Below are 23,658 nucleotides of genomic sequence, written 5' to 3'. Positions count from 1 at the left end.
CATCCCTGCTGTCAGCTGCAGGAAGAGGTGTTTTATTTATTTATTTTTAAATACTTTATGTATTGCCCTTCAACCTACTAGATTTCAAGATGATTTACAAAGGTATTAGGGCATGACAATTCAACAGTGCACATCACAAACAATACTATCAGTGGATAAAATATATATAAAAAATAACAATATCAGCCAGCCAAATCTCAATAAAAATGTGCTCTTTTTTTGTCTGGGGCCCAAAGATTAACAATGTAGGTGCCCCACAGATTTCCTTGGGGAGGATATTTATTAACTTGGGTGCCCTGGCTGAACTGTACTCTCTGACACTGAAACCTGTCTTATATTGGATGAGAGGCATACATGGAGAAAGGCTGTCAGTCATTATAAAGAAGAGCACAATAGCATCTGTATGTTTAGATGAAATACATTTGTGTGTGCACAAGGCTTCGGTGCTTCACATTATCTCACTAATCCTTGCAACAATCTTGGAGGGAGGGCCTTTGCTATTGCAGTATTAAAAATGGTGGGCTTCGTCTGAGAGAGAGTGGTTTCTTGGAAGACAGTACAGCAAGTAATAATACTCCTGTGAGATTGGGGAATCAGGACCTCATCTTTTAACCACTACTACACTAAGGTAAGGCTTTCCTTCACGGAAATAATTATGATGTCATTTCAGGGGAGAACGTGAGTTTTTCCCCGAGTAGAGTTAGTTTAATTGGGGAGGCTGGTACACCTCCTTTGAGCTCGCAGCATTATAATTATGGAGACGGGCTAAATGTTAATGCCCATCATAAAGAATGTGCTGCTCTGAATGTCTGTTACTGATAATTATTTCCGATGAATAAACCAAAAGGACAAGTATGTGCGAAGTTCATATTGCAGCTTTCAGGTTTTATTATATGCTTCCCCTGAAGGGGCAATCATTGTGGTGCAGCAGCTGGTTGTTTCTGTGGCCCGACACTCCCAGGAGATAGTTGATGATAATGCAAACTTGAACTAGCAGAAGTGCCAATGTGTTTGTGGGTGTATTTATAGATACATTGTTTATCAGGTGAAGCAACCCTCCACAAGGGGAGGGGGACTTAGCAGCTCTGCACAGAGCCATGAGCTCCTGGAAGGCCACCAACATCCTTTGTGTTTTCCCATTAACACAGTGGGGTGTTGAGCTCCAGGTGGTGCCCTGCCTTTTTCTGCTTAAAAGTGAGGAAAGCAGGGACAAGTATGCATGCTGAAAACAGAAAGGTTCTATTGGCTACCAAGATCTGCTGGTGAGAAGACTATTGCCTGCAGGGTTAAACTACATGTGCAATGTGGCATTTGGGAGGTTCTGTTTTTGTATGAGCCGTGCAAAGCCCTTTTTCTTAGGGTGGCGGGTCATAGTTCCTTTGAACCCTCCCTGTTTCCTTTCCTTTCACATGTGAATTCTCTTCCCCAGCACACACACACACCCAGGTCCATCATTGCCCCCCAAACACTAGTATTTTCAGTGTGAGTACTCATAAAACCTGCACCTGCCATCTTTGAAAAAGAATTCTCCCTCCTCTCACTGGAGGGAATGCCTCTTCTTAGACAAGGCCTTCTGCAACACCTGCTTGCTGGCAGCATTTTTTATTTATATACAGATATAATTCATAGAGTTCATTAGCAGAGTAAAATTCATTACAAATTTATCAGCCAAGCTCTCTTTAATCAGGTGACAGCCCTATTCAAAAACCGGGTTTCAGAGCATTCTGAGCCAGGATTATTTGTGCTCTGACATGACATCAGATAGAAGGGGTTGGAAGGGATTTACATTCAACAGTACTCAGCACAACCTTATGGCCTGGTCGCTTAACCCTTTGTGGCATTGTATTTTTAGTGGGCCATGCTGGTTGTGGTCTGATAGCTCCACCCTACCTGCTGTGTGACAATAACTTGGTGGTGTTTTGGATCTATAATTTTAACAAAGGCATCATTACTTATGCCAAGCTTTAAGAGTTGCTTATGGGTTCAGTTGTTTTCTATTCCAAATAGCCAAAAAAATTTCATCAGAGTATATGGGGGAAGGAAGGTTGACTGCTGGCATTTGTGAACCTTTCTGAGATTTACAGATGAAGGGCGGCATACAAATTTAGTAAATAAATAAAAATCTATGCAGCTATACAATTCTCTTACTACCGCAGAGCAAAAAACCTGGCTGTTGCTCGTTGCCAAGATTTTCCCAGATCAGGTCCTCTGATGCTTTTAGGGGAGACACATTGATGCAGTGTTTGGGAGAACAAGTCCCATAGATGTGATCATAGGTTTGTATAATTTATCTATTTATTTATGTTGGCAATTATGTACCCCACTTTTTATGCTAAGGGCATACTCAGGATGGCATACAGCATATAAAAGTAGGGGAATTGCAGTTCTGAAAAGAGCAGCAAGTTCATAGAATCATAGAATCATAGAATCATAGAGTTGGAAGAGACCACAAGGGCCATCGAGTCCAACCCCCTGCCAAGCAGGAAACACCATCAGACCACTCCTGACATATGGTTGTCAAGCCTCTGCTTAAAGACCTCTAAAGTAGGAGACTCCACCACACTCCTTGGCAGCAAATTCCACTGTCGAACAGCTCTTACTGTCAGGAAGTTCTTCCTAATGTTTAGGTGGAATCTTCTTTCTTGTAGTTTGGATCCATTGCTCCGTGTCCGCTTCTCTGGAGCAGCAGAAAACAACCTTTCTCCCTCCTCTATGTGACATCCTTTTATATATTTGAACATGGCTATCATATCACCCCTTAACCTCCTCTTCTGCAGGCTAAACATGCCCAGCTCCCTTAGCCGTTCCTCATAAGGCATCGTTTCCAGGCCTTTGACCATTTTGGTTGCCCTCCTCTGGACACGTTCCAGTTTGTCAGTGTCCCTCTTGAATTGTGGTGCCCAGAACTGGACACAGTACTCCAGGTGTGGTCTGACCAGAGCAGAATACAGTGGCACTATTACTTCCCTTGATTTAGATGCTATACTCCTATTGATGCAGCCCAGAATTGCATTGGCTTTTTTAGCTGCCGCGTCACACTGTTGGCTCATGTCAAGTTTGTGGTCAACCAAGACTCCTAGATCCTTTTCACATGTACTGCTCTCAAGCCAGGTGTCACCCATCTTGTATTTGTGCCTCTCATTTTTTTTGCCCAAGTGCAATACTTTACATTTCTCCCTGTTAAAATTCATCTTGTTTGTTTACAAGTTATTCACAGTAGCTGTGAGACAGCACAATAAAATACACCAGGAACAGGGAAAGGGGGGGGCATTCTCTAGGGGGCTCTGGTTAAAGAATGTTCACCAAAATAAAATGCTCTTAAGAGCCTTCTTAAAAAGGGTAGATAAACCTGATTTTTGATGCTATTACATAATTTAGGCAGCACAATAAAAAACCCTCTTATCCCCATCTGCATCTTGGCTGGTGGTGGGGTGGGGTGTAAGGAGGAAAGAGACCAAGAAGGACCTAAAACTGAGTGAAGATGTTGAACAGGAAAGAGACTATTCCTGATAATTGGTTGTGGCGTTTTAGAGTGTTCAAACAAGTCACTTCTCTCTCACACACAAGGATATGTTAGCCATTTGTCTAGTTATCTTTTAATTTGTGGGAAAGTGTGTGGTTTTTTTGTGTGTTTTTGCTCCTCTCCACTTAAAACCAATGACAGCTAATTTTTGTCTGGCATAATCACGTGTATGTACTAAGTAGAACAGTATTAATGAAATAGTATCTTTACTTAATTTATGTATGGCTGGAACATGGATTATGCAATTTGAGCAGAAAATTGGATAGGTTTATATTGTTTTGCTTTGTTTTTCTGATAAAGAACTTCGCAGACAGAAAATTACTCCCTGTTAAATTTTTCAGGTTTTAACCAAAGATACGGTATGTCTTAAGAGATCCAGTATATATGTTCTTTCTTCTATTTGCATCTTATTATGGATTACTGCTGCGTGCACTTGGCAGACCCACTTTAACTCCAGCGTTAGATTTGCCCATTTATTTCTCTCTGCAGTTTAAGAAACCTTTTCCACGTAAGGCAAGTGATCTAATAATAGGCCATACTGTGGGAGTATTTGGCTGCCAGCAGTTCATAAAATCTGGATTCGTTTACTCCAATGGGTCTCCACTGGCCCCTCCTTGGCTCCCGAGGAGCTGATTGTGTCAGAGGAAGAAGAAAAAGGCAGCGAGAGATTAAATGCACCATGATTGTAGATGCAAAGTGAATCAACACAAACTAGGCAGTCACTTATTTTTATTATTTTGGTTTGGTTTCTGGCGCTCTGGAATTTGACCTTGTCTCTTAATGCTGTGAGTTCCTGACTATCAGTCACGCCTGAGACATTGTCAGGCTGAGCCGCTCCTTTCTGAGGAAGAGCGTTCCCACCACTGATGTGACCTTGTGACACTCGTGCTGAAGGTTGAGCATTCCCCAGGATGCTGGTGGTCTTTCCACACAGGGAATTTCAAGGGGAGGAGGGCGTTAAGGCTCACATTGATTCTTTTAAGTGCTCTTTCATTCATCTCTTTTTACCTTTCCTGTGGCTCAGCTATTATTAGGAGGCTCTTGTTTTTGTTTCCATTGGTTAAGTATAGTGAAACCATCCCTACTACCTTAATCTAAAATATATGAGTGGCAGTGAGAGGTGATATAATTGCTTTTGCTCTCATTAATGTTCTAAATTTTCTCTCTTGTTCATGTGTCCTTGTAATCTCCAAAGAGTAAAAATTAACCTTTGCATTTCTCCCTGAAATCTTAGAATTCTGCTGCCAAGAGGATAGTCTGTCACACCAGTAATAGTTCCAATGAACATTTGTCTTCCTGCTGTTTTCTTTTTCTTTTTTCTAAATTATCCTAAGAGCAGCCTGTGTTTCTCAGCTGTGACACCTAAACTTCTCCTCGCTTTGACCCTGTGCATTTTCCCTGATTGCAGGAGAGGAATAGGGAATCGCCTCTCTTGAACACTGATCCTTCCTAATTAGTAAATGTGGTGGTTATTTGGCCGCAACAGCTGTCTTTGACATAAGGCTCCAGCAAGTTCCAGCTGTATTAGACGGCTTGCTTCAAGCAACTGCTGTTGAATGTGAGAGCTGCACAGAAGTAGTGCTGATCTGCTCACTACCTGACCTCACCAGTGCATTGTTCTCATACCTGTTAAGCCATTCGTTTTAAAGATCAAGAGGCTCCCTAATTATGGTCCTGGACCCATTGCTGCAATGCAACGTAAGTTCAGACGGCAGCTGTTGCAAAGCATTTCCAAGAGTGTATGACTGCAGGCCGTACATGGGATTTTATTTTTTTTAATATTTATTAAGATTTTCAAAATATTACAAAATAAAAAAGAAGAAAATACCAAAAAAAATAATATGGTTAAAAACAACTCAATCTTTCTATTACTTATTTTTCATTAGCTTGTTTCCCGGACCTCCTCACGCCTCCCTTTTTTGTATTCCAGTTCGGTTTGTTGGTTCAGCAAATCCTTACCCTCTTTGTTTATCCTAGTCTTTAATCTTAAAATATTGTAACATTAAATTTTTACCTATTAATAATCCATTTTTCATATTCCCTTATAGTATTGCAGCTGAACACCACTTAATTTCTATCCAACATCATTCTAACATTCATTAATTTTACAATATTTCTGTAAATAGTCTTTAAATTTCTTCCAATCTTCTTCCACCGACTCTTCTCCCTGGTCTCGGATTCTGCCAGTCATTTCCGCCACGTACATGGGATTTTGTATCTGAAATCGTCCAGCTCTGGAGTAGTCTTACCATTTGATCCTGCCGAATGTATAAAATGGCTCCAAGTCTCAGGAGTGTACTGAGATTTACTTAACATCAAAAATGAGATTTGCTGTAGTAAGCATGAAGACTGCCTGTTAGCACATCTTGCTTTTGTTCTGTTTCCTTGTGACTTTTTGGCTTACCAGATAGTTTATTTTGTTATAACTTTAAATAAATAAATAAATAAGATTAATTGTGACCTATATTTTGGCTTTTCTTGCACCATGCTGCTCATGGAGTTCCCAAGCCGCCTTTCCATCCTAGCACTGACCGGATCCAGACCTGCTTAGATTCAGAAATTTTGCTGCATCATGTGCCTTTAGCCCCAGGCTAGAAATATGGTTATGGAAAACAGATGTGTGTCGAATAAGCACTTTAAATGGTGTACCAGCTTTTAGTTTCATTGATAGGCAGTTCTCCATACCTTTTTAATCAAGTGTGTTTAAATCTGCTCAAGGGATGGACAAATTTGTGAATTTATGCATTTCTGTGTGCACATATTATGCACAATTTTATAAGTAGTCCCCCTCCCCTAATATTATAATGCATTTTTGTGAATTATTTTCACTGATATACATATTTTTATATACACAATGCCTTTTTGTACTATTTTTTTTTTTTTTTTTTTGGCTGGAGAGCCGTAGCAAAGAATTTGGAGAAGGGTGAATTTAGCAGAATATAGCTACATTTTGGTTCATGTATTTATTGGTTTGGGAAGAATGAATTTGTTTGGGAAGCAAACAGAACAAGTTTCTCCCCCATCTTTATTCTGCTGCATAAAGGTAAAGGGACCCCTGACCATTATACTGCTGCACAGAGATTGGTAATTTCAAGCCACGATTAGTACAGCAAAACTTGTCGCTTTAGCCTCCCACCCACCTACCCTGATATGCTTATTTGACTTTCGATAGTTGAATTTGTGGGTTATCCCAGAACATGTGTACCTTTCTTCACTACAACATTTTATATCTGCCAAAACGATTACAGATTTTTTAAAAGACTCCCCTGTCAACTGTGGAGTGTTGTTGAGGGAAAGGCAGCTCTTAATTCTCTCTACTTCCCCTCGACTTTACTCCCTTCTGTGAGAAATGGCCTACTTAGTTGAGGTTCTTTTGATGCAGTTGGGTGAGGTCAGGTCAGGTCAAAACACTCGCAGTGCAAGAAATGCAGGAAACAGCTTTCTGCAGGATCTGAACTGTTTCCAGGCTGTTTTTTAAAAATGGTCTGTCTGTATACGTTAGTGTCTAAGTGGTGTGTGCGTGTGCGTGCATAAAATACATGTCCTGCTCTTCAAAAATACTTTCTCCCACAATGGCATATTTAAAAGTAAAATTAATAAAAATGCCACAACATTAAAGCTCCAAAATTAAGGCATAGAGAAGCAACAGAAAACAAAATTCAGAGGGAGTGAAACTATTAAAGGGTCGAACAGTGAACTGTAACCCCTGTGTAGAAAAGGCTGAACCTGAAGTTACTACTTGTTCGTCTGATGTCTCCTGGATGGTGCTGCAGCTTAATGCCACTTCACTGCAATAGTCTTTTCTCATTATTAATACACATAGGGGTTTTAAAAGATACAGGAGGAATTGAGAGACCCTGTTGTTTCTCCTGGACCTCTCAGAGACTTTTGTTATTATCCACCATGATGTTATTCTAGTTGGATAACCTGTATTATATATTGTCTGTATTAGGCATTTGTGGCCAGTTCCAGAAGGTGGTCCTGAGGCATCACAGCTGGCTCCTTGGCACGTGTGGATTTTCAGAGGGTATTATCTTGTCCCTTATTCTCTTTAACATCTGCGTGAAACTACCCAGTCTACTTGTGATGTGTCAGACATTTGCTGGAGGACTGTGTGGCATGCAGGGAGTTGTACGCTTGTTGGATCCTCCGCAAGATTTTGTAAGCAAAACTTTTGTTTAATGTTAATGACATTTTAACAATTAACTTGCAGAGGATTTGAGCGCTTGCAAAAGATTACCGTTGTGATTGGTCCAGAAAATCTTTTAAAGATTTGCCAGTGTTATCTTGGAAAGCACCATCAGTATGGGAATACTTCAGATGAAAGCAGAAACAAGCTTCAAGGTAGTATGTTTTAGGAGCTGTTTGGGCTTGAATTGAGAAGCTCTGGTCTTGTGCATGTCAACTGTGTGGTCAGCCACCTTGGCTACAGATGGGGTAGGTGTGGAGAACCTGTTGTTTCTTCAGATGTTGCTGAAATTCAGTTCCCATCTTTCGTGGCCATTCACCATTCCTCCTGTTTAGGCTGGGACTCTGCCTAAGCAATGATAGTCTTGCCTGAGTGTTGCCATGTTCTCCAGTTCTGATCTCTTGTTTCCCAGTTCCTGGCTCCTGGTTCCCACTTGGCAGCTGCCTGTGGCTCAAAGCAGTACAGTGGTACCTCAGGTTACATACGCTTCAGGTTACACACTCCACTAACCCAGAAATAGTGCTTCAGGTTAAGAATAGAAATCGGGCTCTGGCGGCGTGGCAGCAGCAGGAGGCCCCATTAGCTAAAGTGGTGCTTCAGGTTAAGAACAGTTTCAGGCTAAGTACGGACCTCCGGAATGAATTAAGTACTTAACCCGAGGTACCACTGTACTGAGGAGGACTGACACAGTGGTGGTTGGCCACTGAAAGAAGGTAGAGTTGCCAATCTCTCTGCCCATTGTTGAGATACACAGAAGGGGTGTGTGTGGTTCAAATAAGCTTGGGCATCCCAGTAAAGGTGGAATGGTCACTTTCTCCCTGTTGATTGCCTTTAATGAAACAGCAGTTCTCTGGTTAAAGCTCTCCACTCCTCTCGCACCACCTGTGCCAACAGCCACTAACCTCTGTAGCAAACAGTTCCCTGTCCCCTCTGCCCCATCTAAGCAAAAAGATGGTGCTTGTGATAAAACACAATGGCAAGGTGTGTTTTATATCTCCCCTTGTCCCTTATCCACCACTGGTAGGATCACATGCGGTGACAAGGGCTTGTATTTCTTAGATGCAGCACAAGCTGGCCCCCCTCCCCCCCCCGGTAGCTGAATTTTAATCACTTAGATGCAGAGCCTTGATAGACTGAATCAATTTAATTTCTGTTGCTTGGGACTGGAAAGAACGGGATGGTGGCACGAGAGAAGGTCAAGGCAACTTACTGAGTAAACAGTTTGGTTTATAAATGTGTCCAAGAGATTCTGTCCCACCCCCAGTCTCCCCCACTCCCACCCCTCTCTTGGTTAATTTTTGTTCTTTCTTAAAAGAAAGAAAGAAAGAAAGAAAGAAAGAAAGAAAGAAAGAAAATCTCATGCAGACAAAACAAACATGGCAATATCCCGAGGAACGCTGAAAGCCGGCGACATGGTTCTTTGCTGGAGGGGAAAGCTTATTAATCAAAGCACCAGCTCTGAAATGCTTGAAATGCCTTTTGAAGCAAAGGTCCTTCTCCCACTGGGGCCTATGGAGTCCTTTGATTTGCTCCCAAGGAGAGAGGCTCCTGTCCCTTTCTATAGGTGAGGGCTTTAAGGTGAAAATTTTGAAAGGTTTCCACACTTTATAAATATCACTTGAAAAATACTCATTCAAGTGCTTCGGAAAGGGTTCGGCCCAGCCAAAATTCCTATTATCTAATTGTTTACTATTGTGCTGGATAGATTCTGCTTGGCAGAAAGCATTTATATTGCATTTAAGGTCCTTCTATAAAAAAGAGAAAGGCTTTGTCCTCATAGCAACCTTGTGAGGAAAGTATCACATCCTCTTCCTAGTGAACAATCCAATGTACTGGACGTTCTTTCAGGATCTTTCAGGGCTGAGGAAGCTCAGTTTGATACTTCTGATTGGAAGAGGCCAAGGTGTTCTTACTTAGTTATTCAAACCCTGCATTTGGCAAATATAGTGGGGTTCAAACCTGGGCCTGGCAGAAATTTAGGACTGAGTGAAAATGGAGGAAGATGGGAGTTTTGCAAACACCTTGAAATGCTACAGAGAACACCCCTCCCTTTCTTTTTTTTAGAGGGCTCAAAAGGAGATGAAAGTGTGTGAAGTGGCTACGCTGCCCCTGTCCCTAATACATTGCCAAGCTCTGGCAGTAGTCACCGTGCTGGAGGTAGTAGCACACTGATGGAACTGGGGACAGAGCAATGGCTGCTGCAATGGAAGGCAGAACTCTTTGAGAAGTGGGTTGGTCAACTGTCTTAAAGAAGTGAAAACGGAAGAAAAGACTTCCGGGTGCATGGAGTAGGAGTATATCATGGCTGTGTGTGTACATAAATGTATGTCTTCATCAACAACAGTGCCTGACCGTAGAGGTCAAAATAACTGTATTCATTGTATAGTTGGAAATACCTGAGCAAAGAGAGGGAAGGTAACTTGACCACAGCATGTCCCGCAGGTCAAAGCTGGAATAGACTTGGCTTTGGAATCCAGCTTTCAATCTCATTCTGTCGTTGCATGGTTTCCCCCCCCCCTCTGGAACTTGTAAATGTCCAGATAAATGGAATAAATTCTATGCAAATGATTTTTCTCCTTTTAAAAATGGTTATTTCACACCCAGTGTCTGTATCTGATCAGCAGAGTCACGCTTTGAACTGTTGGTTTGAGTCTTTACTGTGCAAAATTTATATGCAACAAGCACTCTAGTAAGATCTCTTAATGTTAGAAGGCCTGGGGAGGCAGCCATATGGATAGCCAAGCCAAGCCAGTCCCCTTGCCCTCTGGTCCAGTCCTTTTCACCTCCAGTCTCTTTCCTACAGAGGCATTTCCTCTGCCCCCTGCCAGGTTTGGGCAGGCTGGTGCAATGTTTCAGCTTCCAGATTGCTGTAATCGCCCTGATCTGATGAGCTTTTAGAAGCCTGCCTAATTCTGAAAGGCATGTATAATAGAGGAGCAATGTGAATTAATAAAGCAAACTTGGCCAGCTTTACGGCAAATTTGGTAGCCTGCCATAACCATCAGCCCCATATGTGCAGTTGTAAATAACTACTATGGTTGAATTTCTTTCAAGTTGCCCATAATGATCATAATTATACATAATGAAAGGAAGATTACCCTTCCATATAACCTTAGCCAGAAAGAAATATGGATCCTTTGCCGTTCATATCCAGGTGGATGTGCTGTGTTGCCTGAGAGCTAGCACGGAGCCCTGTCTTAGATCTCAGGCTTGCTAAACTACACCCTCTTTAATTGATGTACACATGAACTAGTTAACTCTTGTGAGTGTTGGCTATCTAGAAAGGAAAGCTATATTTTGTATGGGTGAGACGGGTTGGCTTTAAACAGGATCCAATCCTTATTTCATGTGATCATTGCCTTTGGCTGCACTCTCTTGCTTGGGAGTAAAAGAGCAAAGAGTCTTGTGACACCTTAAAGACCTAACAAATGATGGTGTAAGGTGTCATAGGAGTTTTTGTTGGTTTTGCTGTGGAAGCCTAACGTGATTACGTCTTTGAAATTTGAATGGGAGCATATCTGTCAATCCTGGACCTCTTTACACAAACAAAGGCATATGAGTGTTGTATAGCGATGATTTGTGAATCACTGCCTTAATTCCGTATTGTTCATGCATATATCATATGCTGATTCTTGTGTGCTGTATGCTTTTAATTTTGGTTTCTTGACAGTAATAATATTGATTGATTGATACTACATGCAGTAGTGCACTCCTTCCCTTTTCCCATAAAGAGGGTCTCCAGTAAAGTCATCTGATGACATCTTAGAATTCTTTCCCTGCTTTCTAAGCATACCATAGCCTTCCTCTTGATAATACTAAGTGGAGGATCCAGTAAGCAGTGAAGGGACCCCAGGCTGACACCATGTCAGGTACTCATTGAGGCCCCTGCAGTTGCACACTGCCCAACCCCTGAACCTCCAGATGCTTCTGAACTGTAACTCCCATTCATAGGAACAAGCACGAGGGGTATATTCCCCTGCTCACTTAAGCAAACAAAAATGAAGGTCCATTCAGGGGAAGAAACCAGTTTCTCCTGCTCTCAGCTTGCTGTATTTCCGGTATGATGGAACAAGAATAAATGAATACTAGGTTTGGTTAAATAGAAGTAATTTCTAGTATGTATGTAGCTTCAGGTAGAGATGATGGACAAGGTCTACTTTGCCCAGTCCAAAATTAATTTTAAAAATAAAACACCTGATTAAGAATATGTCTGAAACACTAACCAGCTTTCTTTGGATTTAGGACAAGGTAAGTATCCCAGACCCCAGTTTTCCTCACCGTACTCATTGGAAGTACATCAAGGCCTATCCAAGGGAGATAGTGTAGATGACACCATGTGAAATAGAAGGGAATGGAGTAAGCTTGGAGTCCTTTTAGCCCCAACATCTTTGGGTATCATAGCAGACCCTGAAGCTTCAGGGACGTCCAAAGCCATTTTATTCCTTTTATCAGGCCTATTTTGGAACCAGTTCACCCAAGCTCTCAATTGGGTGCAGTGCAACTAGACCCAGCATGCAGTCCCTGCTCTGATTGAACAGGGTGTGGAGAACCATTGTGGTGCCCTAGATCAGCATTTCTCAACTGGGGGCCATATGGCCCCCAGGATATTCCAGGGGGACCACAGTTGAAAATCGCATAAATGGGGGGCCAAGGCACAAGACTAGGGGGCCACAGAGGGAAGTGAGAAGTGAAGAAAACAGAGAAGTGACTGAGGAAAGAAAACAGAAAAAAGTGAAGAAAAGAGAAAAGTAGAGTGAACAGAGAACTGACCGTGCTTCCCAGTGGATGGATCACCATGCGAACTTTGCGGCAACGTCTCTTCCTCTTCCTTCTCCCTCCCACTTCCACACTCCACTGCTACATGGACCAAGTTGTCTGCATCTTGTTTGTCAAGGGCAAGGTGTGTGGCTGCAGCAGTGTTTGTGTGTTCTATTTACAAACAAAACATTTAAATAGCTAGCTTTCTACTGGTAGGAGGGGGGGCATAGGGAGGAAACAAGGGCGGAAGGGGGCCACAATCAGAAAAAGGTTGAGAAACAATGCGGTGGATTAACAGTGAGGATGTGGGAAAACCTGATTCAGATCTCTGCTCAAGTCTCAGTGAGTCGCTTTTTCTTGTATCAGCATAGTGTACTTCAGAGGAGGTTTGTGAGATATATATATATATTTGCATATATGAGGGGAAATATCTCTCTCTCTCTCTCTCTCTCTCTCTCTCTCTCTCACACACACACACACACACACACACACACACTTCAAATTAGATAATGGCCCAGCAGAGAACTAAATTTGGCCAGACCCCTGCTCTATAAAGTACTTAGCATAACAGTAACTCCTGGCTTATTCTTCTATAATGGGCCTTGAGAGATTTTTCCTGCCAGTAGCAGTTGGCGCTGTGGGACAGAAAATTGAAGTGGCTGCTCTTGATGCAGGTCAGTTTCAGAACAAACCGGGCTATTTATAATGTTGGCTGAGTGCCATCGTGTTGTTTTTAATGAATGGCCAACACCGTAGACACTTGCATTTTGTATTCTCTGCTGCTTGTGTGAGGATGCTACGCCAAGAGTAATGAGACTCTCTTAATATATGCCCCACGTCAGTTTTTAACAAGAATGTGTTTTGCGGAGAATGTCTCCTTTGCCTCTGAGATTGGCGTGGTGAGCTTGTAGGTTCTGTCTCCAATGTGGATTACCTTGGAGCAACTCTGGTAGGAGAGAACTCCTAGTTCCTGTCCAGCTGAAGGGCTGTGCTTGGCTTCTTGCTCATCTCTCCCCCTCCACTTCTTATGGCATGTGATGCAGAAATGCCCAGCGAGTGCGTGGGTGGCCTTCCTGCTCTGTTGCTGTCAGCTAGAACAAGGTGTAATATAAACACTTGTTTAATTGCCACATGTCTCTTTCAGGCGAGTCTTCCAATTTAGAGACAGAAGGTAACATCAGAGACCTGGTTTGTTTTGCTAGCAATTAAACAACAGCAGAAAGAAGGTGAAAAGGCAGGGGAAGCGAATGTTATGCAAAACAGGCATGCGATCAAATTAATGTATGCAAAAGTTTGTTTTTAATGAGAAGCTTCACTTGTCATTTGTTTTGCTGTGCGGCACTCACACGCTTGCTGAGGTCTTGCATCAGTGGTTGGGCTCGGAGGAACTTGAAGAACTGAATAATTTCTTTCCTGGATCAGGCCAGAGGTTGTTCCTTCCCAGCACTCTGTCTTCAACAGTGGTCAGTCAGTGGCTCTTGAGAAGCTCATAGGCTGGGCATGATGACTGTAGCCCACCCCTCTCTGGATCACCCTCAGAAATTGGTATCTGCAGACAAACTGCCTCTGAACATTGTAGGTCTATAGTTTTGTTCTCTTGGCTCAATAGTCCTCTTTGGCCTGGTCTACCTATGCAGAAGGAAGAGAGAAGCAGTAAAATCCTGAAGTGGCACAGCAGAATGCACCAATTCTGGCAGCAGGCTTTTTTGTGCAGTTTTGGGAACGGTGCAATTTTGGAATCTTTTGATTCTTGCCAGCTGTTACATACAGTTGTGTACAGTCTTTGCCTTCCTCCCCATCACATTTGCATTGACTCTTGGGTAAGCTCTGTAGAGACCTTGTGTTCTACTTGCCTGAGACCTAGATGGGGTTGTGCTACAGTTCAGTCTTTATGGATTTGGGTGATGCAGCTCCAGCAAGCATTTGGCCAGGGGGCAAAGGAGCTTGAATGATGCTGTGTGGGGGAAGAATGAATTGGTAACAAAGAAAGGGGGTTGCCCTTCCCACACACCATTCTCCCCATCATAATGGCCTTGTTTGGAGGGTTGAAGGGGGTGTGTGCCTTGGGCAGCCATGAGAGCTGCAGGTTGTGCTAGGTGGTCCAATGGAAATTGGCCAGAGGTCCACTAGCAGATGTCTACTTCCTGCCATCTCTCGCTATATGTGTTATTCCAAGCCAGCCCAATCCTCCTGTATTCCCTCTTTATAATTATTTGCTAACCTTGTATTGTTTATAACATTCTTGAAATTAGTTTCACCCTCTAAATTTGTATACTTTGGGGACTGCAAACTTTTTAAGGTCACTATTTTGGAGATAAAAAAGGGTTTTCAGCCGTTTTAAGGAAGTGATGAGGGAAGAATGTCTTTAGCCACTTTGAATCAAGAAGCGCTTGAAGGTTCCGTGCAAACGAACTGCAAGATGTCTTTATTTGAGCAGATGAAACGAGAAGTGTACAGCTCAGAAACTGTGGTAATCAGAGGCTGTCCTAGCCTTTGTGTTAACTGCTGTGTTAACTTTTTAAAGCTGTTTGTGAGATTCCAAGTGAAGGGGTGAAAACAAACGAACTTTCCCTTTTAACATTCAGCAAAGAGTTTTGCCGAATCACCTTGTCGGAAGCTGCTTGAAAGAGGAAAGAGCCATCTGCACCAAGTTTCTGTCCTTTTGCTCCTCGGATGATGCCATGTGTCCAATAGCAGCAGCTGTTGATATCGCCTAATGAGCCTTTAAGTCCGCTAGCTGCCTTGGCTTGTTTTGAGACACCCTCTTTTGTAGCAACCCAAGATGCTTCTGACTGAATGTACCCCAAAATGTCAGTTAAGGAGGAAAGAGGAAAGGGAGCAAGAGAGAAAGAGAACCCCAGAGGGAGTATGTGGTACAGTGGGCTGGAAAAAACGCTGTACATATGGTGGATCAGAAAGTGAGGGAAATTTTCCTTTGGTTCACTAACTCTGCTAGGTTGGGGGAATGATGACTTATCAGTGCACCAAATGTGTAAAGTTAAAAACTATTCTGAAAAGAGGTATTGCATGTAAGAAGAATCTGGATACAGTAATACCTCTGGTTGCAAACGCTTTGTGTTACGAGCTCCACTAACCCGGAAGTTGCTGCTCCCGGTAGCGAACTTTGCCCTGGGATGTGAGCAGAAATCGTGTGCCAGAGGCACACGCAGCGGGAGGCCCATTCGCAAAAGCGCGCCTCAGGATAAGAACGGTTTCCGGTTACGAACGGACCTCTGGTAGGATTTAAGTTTGTAACTGGAGGTACCACTGTACATCTCTTCCAGCATCCCACATGCCACAGTGAGCCACCAGATAGATGCCTCCAGTGTTAGAAGTTAGTCAGGCACCATGTGCATTTTGTGACCAGCTGCAACCGCGTGGAGATCTGTGGGTGCCAGGTTGGCAATTGAGATCTCTGTCTGCCAGGCCCCTCCAGCTTTCTTAAGCAGGTAAGCAGAAGAGCTTATTTACTCCCTCTTCTCAGTCTGCTGCCTCTTCTCCCTCTGCCTACTCATCATTGTCCCACCATCAGTGCCCTGGCTCTGAGCCCTCTTGCCTTGGGGAAGCGGCCCATGGGGGTCATTTAACCGACCCATGGACCCCCACCGCCCGCTCGGAGACCCCCGCTGCCCACTCGGTCAGATCCCGTGCGCTGCGCTAAACTGGCGCAGAGCAGAGCGGGGACCACCTTCCGCGACGCTGGCCGGCTTACGATTGGCTGCAGGAAGCTCTTGCAGTCAATGGGAAGCTGTGCACACCTCCTCCGTGCCAGAAATAGCGTTTGTGTGTGCGTGCTGCATGCACACAAATTCGGGTCCACCGCTTCGTCTGCGGGACCATGAACCAGCCCACACCACAAAAACTTTGCTGACCCCTGCTCTAGGAAGTCCACAAGCAGGGCATGAAAGCAATAGCCCATGCTTTTGCCTCCAGCAACCAGTGCTTGAAGACACACTTCCTCTAAAGCAGGAGATTTCACATAGCTATCATAACAAATAGTTGTTGGTGGGCCTCTTTTCCTTCATGAATTTGCCTTAATCCCCTTCTAAGCCATCTAAACAAAAAGCCATTGTCATCATCTCTTGTTGCGGTGAATGCCATGCATGAATTATGCATCATGTTGGTCATTTGTTCTCTGTGTTATTATTTTTATAATTATATACATATATATCTGTGTGTTTAACGAGATGGCAGTTTAGAAATTCTAATAAACACCAAGAATCACACTTTCTGATTTGTCCTGAATATGCAGCAAATCAGTTTCGATACGTTATGAATTCTAGTGCTATGCGAGAGGGAGAAAAACACCCACCCCTCTGCCCACTTTTCCCACAACACGCAGAATTTTATAAACGTCTGCCACGTCCCACCTCAGGTGCCTCCCCCCCCCCTTTCTAAACTAAGGAGCCCTAAACGCCGTAGCCATTCCTCATATAGTAGATGATCCTGTCACTGTATTCTACTGTAATAGAATAATTAAATCATGCACTACTGGCATTGCACATTTTGTGGAACATAAATAAATGAAAGCGTGCTTCAAGGATGTCTTGCATGCGCAGTACCTTTAAACAAACAAACAAACAAACAAACAAACAAACAAAAACAGCAAACCCTGCATAGGACGACGTAGCAGGATTTTTAGAAACCTGGCATTGGAGCAGAAGCTGCGTAAATAGCGTTTGTCCCTGCCTGCCCCTCCAGGCAACCTTGAAGCCTTTTGCTGGCACCTTCCCTCTTCTGATGTGTGGCAAAGTGGGTAGGTGAGGCTCACTGTTGTGGCTGCAGGTGGGATAACAAAAGCCCCTTATCTTAGATCTTCTTAACTTGGAGGCAGGAGGACTTAGTTTTGGATTGAGCTGAGGATGTGATTGAGAGAAACAGGTGTTTTTAAGAACATCTGTATAGCTTAGTAAACTATATTTTATCATAGGGGGAATTTAGAGAAGGCAATTTTTTTTGGGGGGAGCCTGGAGGATTATTATTATTTTAATGGCGACAGGATCTAAAATGGGTAGGAATTTGTAAAGAGGGTCATTCTACCCAGCACCAGATGGGGCTTATGTGGCCCTCCAGATGTTGTTGGACTCCTGGTTCTCACCAGCTCCTGTCAGCATGCTAAATGATAGGGATGATGGGAGTTGTAGATGGGCATCATCTGTAAGGCCACAGGTCCCTCGCCCCTGGGTTAATCCATCATTTGCTCCCAAATACTGTCAGCCACATACCTCTGGGCATTGGCAAGCAAAGCACAAAGGTGATGGAACCGTGATATGGAGGTTCCATTTACTGTATTTTTTGCACCATAACACTCACTTTTTTCCTCCTAAAAAGTAAGGGGAAATGTCTGTGCGTGTTATGGGAGGAATGCCTACGGGTGGCATGCCTACGGATTTTCCTCCTCTAGAAACTACGTGCGTGTTATGGTCAGGTGCGTTTTATAGAGCGAAAAATACGGTAATTGTCTTGACATTTACTTTTACAGCCATCTGAGAAAGTGTCACAGGACCAAGTTTGGGAAGATTTTTGGGTGCATGGTGTAATTTGCATGGCATTGCAGTGAATATAGGACAAAACAGTGATTATCAGGTTTTATGCTTAGCTACGCACTACCGCCCACTCACATCCACCCCTTCTAGCCAGTTGGTTACTTGTAGTATTCAGGATCCCCACAGGCTGCATGGTCAGGCTCCAGGAGGGGACAACTGATGTTTGAATTCTCAGCTATGTTGGGTGCCTGTGGGTCAAGGACAATCATCTATTTGAAGGGCTGCCTGGTCCAAAACTGGTTTAAGGATGGAAAGGGAGGGGAGAGCAGGAGGGGGGCCTTGAAGATGATAATAAGCACTTAACACCTGGGCAGGAGAGCAAGCAGGTACACAGGTCACAGTCTTCACCATGATGGTTAGACATAGTCTCTGTTTATTAAAATTATAGTAAATGTTTCTATGTACAGTATATATCTATACTTATACATTAGAACATATACATATGCAAATTTTATGTGGATCCATGTCCCCTTTTTTCTGTGATACATTTCCTCTTTTAGCCCTACCACTGTGTAAAAACATAACTATTCAGAGACACTGCAAAAGTTGCCTGTGTGCATGAATACCTACATCAGAAAAAGCTTTGTTCCTTTGTTTCCTGCTGTATTAATGTTTATAGGGAGCTTAGATGTACAACAGGTGAGCCCTACAAAGGCTGTATAGCTTTGTTTCACCCCAACCCACAGTATAAAAGTGTTTATGTAAGCGGATCAATTCCAGCTCTTTCCAGTCTACATGTCTACTAGTATTGTGTTTTAATTGCAAGGACTCACCTTCATTAAACCCTTGAAGCACTCCATAGAGAAGGTTTCCACTTGACATGAAACCAGACAGCTTTATTTCACATAATGTATAGAGTGTGAGGGACTGATCGCTTTTCTACAACAGTTCTCAGAAAGGATGTAATTTTACATTACGGAAACAATAATGGGTGGGTGAGTTGTTGATCGCTGGAGTTTGGAAGTTGATGCTGCTTTTCCAACCCATTGATATATAAATGTAAGGGGTGAAATGCCCTAATTTTCAGTTTTCTGAGTCTTTTGTCATTTGCCATCACAACCTTCATGCTCCCTGAACACTTTAATTTTTGGAGGGGTATTCAATCAGTTACTCTTTTAAGTGGGCTTAATTGTGTAAAGATTATAATGCATAAGAGAGCCGCCTATAATTAGAATGGGGGTGGTGCTATTAGACAGTGTTTTTAGTGGAGAAAATTATAGTCTTCATAAGCAGTTTAGAGAGTGGAAGCTGCATATATTAAGATGCAACAAGTGTCATGTTATCCAAATGTAGGATTGACTAATGCTCAGTTCAATTAATGCTTCTCGGTGTTGCACCTTTATCCTTAGTAGCTTTGCTGTTGGGCTACTGATGCCCTTAAATAATGTGCAGAGATAGTGCAAGGGGTGGTGTACCTGCAATGCAAGCTGCCTGGACAGGTCCACTTAAACACTCTCTCTCTCTCTCTCTCTGTGTGTGTGTGTGTGAGAGAGAGAGAGAGAGAGAGAGAGAGAGAGAGAGAGACTCTTTAAAGTAACATGTATACTGATGGCATTGTATCAATCATCATTCTCTAGCAATACTATTTTTTTATAAGTAAGTGAAGAAGATGTACCTTCACAATCTACTCCTACTTCTCCTTGGAAGACAACATTAGTCTTTCTCATAAAACTTTAAGAGCATGTCATGACTTGTGTAGCAGGTGCTTGTCTATTTGGATTTCAGAAATGGAATAAAAGGTGAGGTCTCTGTGGTGCTTCTCCTCTCACCTCCAGCTTAGGTTGAAGATGCCATATAAGTGGAACTCTTAACACAATTTTGGGTTCCAGCTAGCCATGTCCTGAAACACCAGCATTTTGTACCTACTGACCATGCTCATTCCACACAGGATTGTCTCCCTGCACCTTTAGGATATTTTTTTCTAAATGTATTGGGCTTCAAAAAAACTTGGGAGTGCCTCTAGGCCTGCTAATACCTTCCTTTTGTTCACGGGCAATTCTGTTCCGGCTACATAAGGATTCATACTCTGGTCATGAGTTCACTGTTAGTATGATGTGGCACTTGCTCCAAATGGCTAGAATGAAATAGCACTTACTGATTTGAAGCATGGCTTTAGTGGTGGTGTTGCTGTGCTTCCTCTCTGTGCATAGAGAGCGTCTCTCAAACTGCCAAACACTTTCTGCTTAAACAGTCTTGAAGTGGAATTTGTCAGACAGTGTTTCCGCCCCACGTGCCACTTCTGCACAATGGCCTGCATGAAATTTGGACCAGCGTCTGTTTACCCAAGATTGTCGCTGGGGCCTCAGGTAAGAAAGTAAACCACTTTGTCATCTTTAGTGTTGATTTCTGGAGCCTCCAGGGCAGTTCCCCATAAGTTCCGCCTAGCCCTATGGCTTATGGTGACCTGATTGGGGCTTACTTTTATTACAGGCCTGCCAGATAGCTAGTTTTCCACTGAACAGAAGATCCACTGTGCTAGGTCAGACCAAAGGTCCATCCACTACAGCACATGTGGAGAACCTTTGACCCTCCAGTTATTGCCAAAATATAACTCACTATCCCTGGCCATTGGATATGCTGGCTAAGACTGATGGGAGTTGTAGTTCAGCAACATCTGAAGGGTCATTGTTCCTGCAGTGGCCAAACAAGCCAAATTAATCTGGGAAGGCCTCAAACAGGGCATGCAGGCAGTAGCCCTTCCCTTCTCTTGCTCCTCAGCAAATCTATCCAGTGATATTATATTGCCTCTATATATTGGGCCTGAACTTGCTGCTTGTCTGGGTGCCTCTCGGGGGCCTCATTTACATATCATGGTAAACCCTATTGCTTATCTGGACTGCACTAACATGCAGGCTCCCAGAGAGGAGCTTGCATCCACTTTTCTCCTCATCTGTTCCTTTGGCGCAGTACAACACGGGAGCGGACAAACGCCGGCTCCCTCAACCTGCAAAGCGAGATGAGCACCGCAACCACAGAGTCGTCCGCAACTGAACTTTACTGTCGGGGGTCCTTTACCTTTACCTTTTTGACCTTAGGACAGACATTGTCTGTAGAGAGTCCTTTCCCACAATCCCAGGCTTGGATGACATGCTAAGGCAAACCATGGTAGCAGGATGCTACTCAGCTGCCCCTCTTCTAGCACCAGGTCCTCTGCCTTTCCATTGGAGATGCAGGAAGCTGCCTTTAGGTTCTGTGGATTATTCTATCCTAGGGATTGCAGGGTTACTAGGAAATGTTCCTTATTCATTACTCTCCTGTTCCATCAGATCTCTCATCCCGGGTTCACAAAATGGGCTCCAGTTCTCAGTACCAGAATCATGGCCTTGCTTTTCATAGAATATTGGCCTAGGGCAGAGGTATTCTTTGCAGAAGAAGAGAATGAATACTGCCAGCCTGGATAGATGGACCACTGGTCTGGATCATTGGTTTATAGGATTGTTATCTGTGATTTGTCTCAGCCTCAGCCCTCCTGTTTATCTCTTTCAGGTCAGGTGGAGGCTTTATCTCTTTGTTGGTGTTGCCTTGCTAACAATGAAGTGGTGCAAAATAAATGAATGGCGGGGGGAGGGGAGCTCCTGCTTTTGCTGCCTCTGTGGGTAATTTATTAGGGACAATTAAAAGCTTTGAAAAAAATCTTTCGTGATAAGAAAAGAAATGGAGGCCTTGAATGTGTGGGATAGTTTTGGCAAGGGCCCAAAAGCCACTTGCATTGTGCATTTTTCAACTCTCTTCCTCCCTCCACTCCAACTCCTTGAAATAACATGACACTGGGGGAACATTGATTTCTGCTCTGAGTTGTTAATGAAAAATTCCTCGTTGGCTCCTAGTTTCTGAAACCCTTTGAGACCTGCTGCATTTTAGAGGCTTCAGGAGTAAACATGCCAACCAGTGTGATGTATGACTTTGTGTGAACTTTCTAGGGACAAAAAGCTTGCCTTTTTCATTGTTTGCAAAATGAAGAGCACCTCTTAGGTCGGCAGGTTTTTCCTTCCCACCCCTCTCCGCCTTTCTTGGTCAAATCTGGCTGATTGATCTTATGTAGGGGACTTTAGCAGCACAGGAGGAAGGAAAACTCACAGGGCTTGTTAAAGCTGGATGGGAAAATAAACTTTCGTGGTCTGGTAACAGGTTTAGAAATGTAGACCATACAGGAAGAGTACAGTGTTCAAAAAGCAGCTTAGACTGCTGAGTCCCATTTACGAAATGTCCTCCACACATGCAGGATCACGTCCTTGTACACTTTGTTAATTAATCTGGGGAAACTTGGTTCCGTGCCCACAATTCTGAAAGGAATTAGTTGCAATTTTGCTCATGTGTTGAAAAGGTGGTGGTAGGGAAAATCTACCCTTTAATCACTCTGATTGTGGATAGTGCTTGTTACGGAAAATCTGGGTGCGTATCTACCCTGCCACCCAGCCAATCGGACCAAGTCCGTGGATTCTAGCGGAAGAAAAGGAAGCTCAGCCGGACGCAGGAGCAAAATGCGAAGATCCAAGTTTATTGCGCAACAGGTTCAAGACGAGATTGAACCCCGAGAATGGGGCGACATAAACTTTTAAAAGTTCCCACCAAGTCCCATAACACAGTGCGAGAAACGTCATGAATACATTATGGGAAGGTTGGATTTCATGGGTTACATCATGAATACATTACACACGTCATGAATATGTCAGAGAAAAGGTGGGGTTAGACTAATTTACATTTGAGGAAAGGGAGGGGGAATATGCAGAGCGAGGGTCATACACAAATATACATTTCATGAGTACCGGTGGCGGTGAGACAATGGGTTACTGATATGCACTGTCTGCCACCTGGTATTGCCCGGGGGACGGGCTGGGCAGAGCGATCTGACAGGATTAAGGAGTTCCTGTGTACGTGACTTGCCGTCTCGAGGATTATGGAGTCGGCCAACATCATGGAGTCCTGGGGAAACTGAGTCGAATGACACCAAGAGCAAGAAAATTGGAGCTGCGGTTGATTTTATATGAATTTTGAAAGGTTCTGATGACTTTCAGTCCGTTCCGTAGCCTAGATCAAAAGCGGAAGCAGAATGTATCCATTCTTGCAGAAATGGATACATTGTAACAAGGGTTTGACAGTTTTACGAGGTCGGGAGTTTCGGTTCTATTGTTCTCGCCATGGGGGGCCGTCAGCAGCTCGTCAGGAGGTTAAATGAGGCGTGCAAGAGCTCCCTGAGCTAGCTCCTGCAGGACGAATGCATGGCTGTGATTGGCCAAAGCGCGGCCATAGGAATAAGCGGAGAAGGGAAACACTCGGTCTACTCATTCTAAGCATGGAGCGCAGATAGGCATAGGAAAGGATAGGGAATATATATATACTCGAGCTTATTTCGCTCGGGAAAAGGTCTGGGAAACATGTGGTGCTTGTGCAACGGTGAAGGGGGTTCGAGGGTGGGTGTGCGGTGGTACCCTTGAGGTCATCGCCTCGGACCGCCAAAAGGAAGGGAGGAAATAGGCACCCCCCCCCTCAGTCCGTATCATGCTTGATCATTAAAAGGTGTTAAGGGGATAACTAATCCACATTAAATGATCTTGAGTATATGTCTTATTAATTTCTAGTGAGATTTGGGTTCCAAAGTCTCTAAATTACTCTTGGGAGTTGTGCCCTGAAGTGCCATTTTA

General features: G+C 43.5%; 1 protein-coding gene across 43 annotated transcripts in view; it reads left to right on the top strand.

Moving 5' to 3' along the window:
- MSI2 (musashi RNA binding protein 2) overlaps positions 1–23,658 on the top strand; it is a 410,358-nt gene that overhangs the window by 142,365 nt on the left and 244,335 nt on the right. The gene's annotated exons all lie outside the window — the stretch shown is intronic.

The sequence above is a fragment of the Podarcis vaucheri genome (assembly GCF_965113315.1).
Source record: "Podarcis vaucheri genome assembly, chromosome: 15".
Classification (NCBI taxonomy): domain Eukaryota; kingdom Metazoa; phylum Chordata; class Lepidosauria; order Squamata; family Lacertidae; genus Podarcis; species Podarcis vaucheri.
This window is presented reverse-complemented; position numbering and strand designations above follow the sequence as displayed.